The sequence below is a fragment of the Felis catus genome, chromosome X (assembly GCF_018350175.1).
Source record: "Felis catus isolate Fca126 chromosome X, F.catus_Fca126_mat1.0, whole genome shotgun sequence".
In the NCBI taxonomy this organism is placed as follows: domain Eukaryota; kingdom Metazoa; phylum Chordata; class Mammalia; order Carnivora; family Felidae; genus Felis; species Felis catus.
The window spans coordinates 94,700,730-94,706,729 of NC_058386.1; positions in this window are offsets into that span (position 1 = coordinate 94,700,730).

Below are 6,000 nucleotides of genomic sequence, written 5' to 3' on the forward strand. Positions count from 1 at the left end.
ATCCCAAGCAGGCTCCCATGCTGTCAGCGTGGAGCCCAACATGGGGCTCGAACTCACGAACTGTGAGATGGTGACCTGAGCCAAAATCAAGAGTCAGACGCTTAACCAACTGAGCCACCCAGGTATCCCACTTTTTTTATTTTGACTACTTCCAAGTATGGAATCTTAACCTTCTGTTGTACCCGTATCCTCCTTGCAATCCCTACTGATACTTTATAGTTTCAGTCCTCACCAGTCCTTCTTCATGCACTCTTCTAAGTCTCTCTCTCTCTCTCTCTTGACTCTTCAACCATAATTTCTTATTAATTAGGAAAAGAAAGTCCAGATTGTCTGTAGTCAAGACCATAAGGGATCTGGTCCTTCCCAGCCTCTCTTGGCTTTTTCTGTCTCTGCCCTCTCTCTCTCACATTCTATGTTCAAGCATCACAAAGGGACTTCCTGCTTTTTTAAGGCCTCATGTTGTTTCCTGCCTCTCTGCTTTTGTTCACACAACTCTGTGGTCCTGAACACCCCTCCAATCATTCCCACCCCCAGGATCTCTCATTCAGTTGATGAACACCCACTCAGCTTTGATCATTCAGCTCATGTCAATTCCTTTACCACAATAACATTTATTACACTAATGACAATACACTCCCCCACCCCCGGGAGCTCCGTTAATGAAGAGAATTGTTCCTCTTGTTCTTGGGATTTTAATTCTGGCTTCCACTGCCATAGGAGGCCAGTATTGAGCTGTAAGTAGTTCTCTGAGGCTTGGACTACAGTGCTCTTTCCTGAGACTAAGAACAAATGTCAGCTGAAAAGGTGGTGCATGAACATGCGATCTCTGACTGCAGCAGTGTACGAAGGTATAAATATCCTCTTTTCCCTTTGAAAATGTAAATTTCAGGTAAGCTTCTCAGCGAATGAAGCTATTCTTCTCATTTTGGCCGTATTTCCAGGCGTTACCTAATCTCCTTCCTTTTTCTACGGCCCCTCCTTGATTCACAGCACCCACGCAATGTCCAACAGCCACGTAATTATATCAACAATAGCTACTATTAGGTGAATATTACATGCGGTATACTATTACACGTATTTTATGTGAATTATCCCATTTTATTTCCACAACGACTTACTTATTCTCATTTTGCAAATGAGGACACTGAGGGGCGCCTGGGTGGCTGAGGTGGTTAAGCATCCGACTCTTGATTTCATCTCAGGTCATGATCTCATGGTCGTGGGATCAAGCTCCGCATTGGGTTCTGGGCTGAGCATGGAACCTGCTTGGGATTCTGCCTGTGCCTCTCCCTCGACCCCTCTCCTGCTCCCATATTTGTTTTCTCTCTCCCTCCCCCCAAAAATACGCACACACGCACAGGGGCATCTGGGTAGCTCCGTCGGTTGAGCATCCGTCTTTGGCTTGGGTCATGATCTCAAGGTTCGTGGGTTCGGGCCCCGCGTCGGGCTCTGTGTCGACAGTGCGGTGCCTGCTTGGGATTCTCTCTCTCTGCCACACCCCCACCCCCCTCAAGGTGAATAAATAAACTTTAAACACATACACACAAACCTCCCCCAAACCCCAAATGAGGACACTGAGGCACAAATCTTTAAATTTGGCCCTGACCTGACAGATGATCTGAGCCATCCCGACAGCAGTATTTAGTAGTTTAAATATGCATCCTAAGCTACCGAGCTGATATTCCAGAGATGGTCTTGCACCGTCCTTGAACCTTCCCTCCATACCTCATTGCTTGCACATCTCTGACCATAGCAATACAAGGTGCATATATGCGCCTATGGAGAAAAAGAGAGCAGGCAGATGAATGAGGCTTTCTCTTTTTTTCTCCACTGGCCTTTTCTTGGGCTCCATGCTGTACAGAATTACCCTGAAGTAGCCACTACCCTTGCTGTCCCCTCCACCCCATACACAAAACAAGACAGACACCGCAAACGTTTGTTTTGAGCAGCAAAACAACTTTAGCTCGGTGAAATGTGATTATATGGGGTTACCAGGGAAATTTCTAGAAGGAATATGCATTTTTATCATTGAAAGGGCAGTATTAATTATTTCTGCATTTTATATTGCCAAATTAGATCTCCCAAATCAAATGTCTTGGAAAAAAATCCCCTTTTTTTCTGATCGTTTGAGGTGACCTGAGAGCAGGAAACTGTTTGGTGGCCTCACACATCAACAAGGGAAAAATCCAAATTTGACAAGCTGAATTAACCACATGTGTTAACTGAAGTCAGCAAAGGCTGAGATAATGAAGGAAATGTGGCACTTAATTATTTGTTAATTCCTAGATAAACTACATCAGCAATAATGACTCACATAAAATAACAGAAATTCGTATGCTGTCACTAAAACTAATCACTTGCCCGGACAAAGACCAGGCATATACCTGAGTTGACTAGCCTTCTGGACATTAAGGTTCTCTTGCATAAACATACCTATAAAGAGTTAACATCCTCAGAAAGAGCATTCTTCTGGGATGAGAGAATTCTTTAAAAAATTTTTTTTTAATTTTTTTATTATTTTAATTTTTGAGAGAGAGACCGAGTGCAAGCAGGGGAGGGGCAGAGAGAAGGAGACCCAGAATCTGAAGCAGGCTCCAGGCTCTGAGCTGTCAGCACAGAGCCCGACACGGGGCTTGAACCCACGAGCTGTGAGATCCTGACCTGAGCCGAAGTCGGATGTTTAACCGACGTAGCCACCCAGGTGCCCCAAGAAAATGCTTTTTAAAATTAGAAATAATTTTGTGTTTCTTACTAATATGTTTCTTCTAATTATGTGTTTCTTATTAGTAATTAATATTTTTCCATTGTTGAACATTTTAACTATATAGATAAAAATTAGCTATGGAGATAATCGCTGTTAGTAGCATGGGGTAAAATTATAGATAGAGATATAGATATAGACATGTAAATATCTCTATATATACTCTATATATGTATATAATTTTTTAATCTCTTTATCCTCATCCATATTTCTTTCTCTTTTCATCTATTATCTATTGGATATAGGCTTCACCACCCTGTGATACTTTCTTTTATTTATTTATTTATTTATTTATTTTTTATTGGAATATATTTTATTAATTATAAAACTTTACATTTTTTTCAAGGACCTGCATATAGAAAATACATGTTCACTAACGGGTGGATTTTTATAAAGTAAGTGGAACTTTATGTAAAATAAAATTCACTTTAGTTTTTTTTTTTAATATCAAATTTATTGTCAAATTGGTTTCCATACAACACCCAGTGCTCATCCCAAAAGGTGCCCTCCTCGATGCCCATCACCCACCCTCCCCTCCCTCCCACCCCCCAGGTGATACTTTCTTTTAATATTTATTTATTTATTTATTTAAAAAAAATTTTTTTTCAACGTTTATTTATTTTTGGGACATAGAGAGACAGAGCATGAACGGGGGAGGGGCAGAGAGAGAGGGAGACACAGAATCGGAAACAGGCTCCAGGCTCCGAGCCATCAGCCCAGAGCCCGACGCGGGGCTCGAACTCCCGGACCGCGAGATCGTGACCTGGCTGAAGTCGGACGCTTAACCGACTGCGCCACCCAGGCGCCCCTACTTTCTTTTAATATTTAAAACACTCTGATCCCAAGTCCCCATTTGCTTTACTAGAAAGTATCCTTTCTCCTCTTGTTAGATCCTCTTTTCCTTATGATAAGTCCCAACTCCTCAGAGCTTTAAGCAATCCAAGAGATTACACCTGGTTACTATTGCTTCGTGGGGGAGAATACTGGAAACTCCGACGAGACCGCTGGTCCAATTTCTGCCGTTGTTGCTACTGAATTGTTCTCATGTTCCACATGAGAACAGATGGTGCGGTAGTCTGGTGCAGATTTCCACCCACTTCAAGGAGTTTCTAAGTGATCTATGCACAAGCCATCTGAGAGAGTGTAAGAGAAAGTAAAAGGAAGCCCGTTTTCCCAGTGGTACGCCCACCTATACCCAGTGCATGCCACAGTAGACCAGGTAGACAAGGTCTCGAATACATCTTTATTAGTTTTGGCATCACGGAGGAGGGATCAGCAGAAATCTAGTAGAAGGGACATGGAACCAGTCCCAGGTTCCAGTCTTCTCCTTTCTTAGATGAAGCCTTTCTGGGCAACTGGATCACAGTTCAAATTCCTTCTCAGTGAAAACAAACCTTGGATTGAGAGTAACTTGTGAGAATGTCCTGCAAGATGAACAAAGGTTTCTAATAAATTTTAACTTGATGAACGAGCGAGGTCTTACAGTGTGAGTGGGACGGGACGCTGAACATCACATGATCACAACTGAGCTAATGGTTCTTGAAATTCTCTTTGATATACAAGTGCTTTGAATTACAATCATGTTTCTGGAATGAATTAGGCTCACAAACCAAGGTTTTACTTGGAGAGGGAACGGGTAGTAAGGCTGATGTTGCTTCTTGATTGATGACACTAGTAAGTGACATCTCAGTGCATAACTTTGAACTTAGAAAAAAGAGTCTCGTACTTAATTTCCTTTTTTTCAAAAGGCCTTTTGGCCAATTGCTTCTTCCCCCAAATCCCCAAGCTCAATGTGCCAATATGTATGGGATGCAGTTGATATAGATCCGTTTGCCTGAAAAGTTGGAACCACCGGGCCATTGCCAAATCCCCAAATTTCCAGTTCTAGCCTTCTCTTTGAATAATGGATCCCTGTTCACTCTACATTCGTTACCAGTGAGGCGATCATTCTCATAACAAAAAAATCAACAGTGTTTCTTGAGGTCTGAACAACTTGCAATATCTGTGGGTAATGATTTGAAATGGTCTCACTGGGTATGTTAACATCTCTTGTATGTACTGATTTGTGTCTCCCCAAATTCATACGTTGAAATGAAATGTGATTGTATTTGGAGATGGAGCTTTTAGAAAACAATTAAGGTTAAATGAAGTCAGAAGGATGAAAAAGTTATGTGAATACACAGTGGAAAGACAGCTGTCTACAAGCCAGCAAGAGAGCTCTCATCAGAATTAGGGGTGCCTCAGTGGCTCAGTCGGTTACACGTCTGACTTCAGCTCAGGTCATGATCGTGCGGTTTATGGGTTCAAGGCCCGCATCAGGCTCCTCGCCGGTGGTGTGGAGCCTTCTTGGGATTCTCACTCTCTGCCCTTCTCTCTCTGCCCTGTCCCCACTTGCGCACACACTCTCTCTCAAAATAAACTTAAAAAAAAAAAAAAAAAGAACTCAACCATACCGGTACCCTAACCTTGGCCTTACAGCCTCCGGAACAAAGAGGAAATAAACGTCTGTCGTTAAAGCCACCAAGTGTATATTTCATTATGGCAGGCCCAGCAGACTAATAGAGATTTTGGTACTGAGAGTGGTTCTAGAGGAGCAGCATGTTAAGGATGAGTTTTCTGGATTGGTCCTGGGGTTTCTGGAATTGGCTCTCCAATCGGATTAGTTTTAAATGACTCTATTTCTAGCAGTAAAGAGATTGACTGGTTGCTCCTAACGTTGCTGGACCAAGCGGGGAAAGAAACGGATGAGCTCAGGGATTTGAATTTCCGACTTCAGGTGCTGCAGTCAATCACTTGCCAGCTTGTGTGCATCCCTTGAAGGGAATTATTACCTCCTGCAGTCTCAGGGTTGAGATCGTGGAAAATCGGATGCAGAATCTCTTTCAGCAACTGGCTGAATTACAATGCAAGTTGAACTCCCAGCCTCACCTGGTGTCTGTGGTTAAAGCGAGGGCATTAAGAAAGAACAAGAGCCTAGGGGCGCCTGGGTGGCTCGGTCGGTTAAGCGTCTGACTTCGGCTCAGGTCATGATCTCACGGTTCGTGAGTTCGCGTCGGGCTCGAACTCACGAACCGTGAGATCATGACCTGAGCCGAAGTCAGACGCTTAACCGACCGAGCCACTCAGGCGCCCTGAGCCCCCAAATTCTGATGTACTCCTTGCCAATGGAAGAGGCCTCTCCACCCTCAGTGGTAGCAGCCTTTCTACTCCCACTTGAGGGGATTAATCCTGAGTTGCCT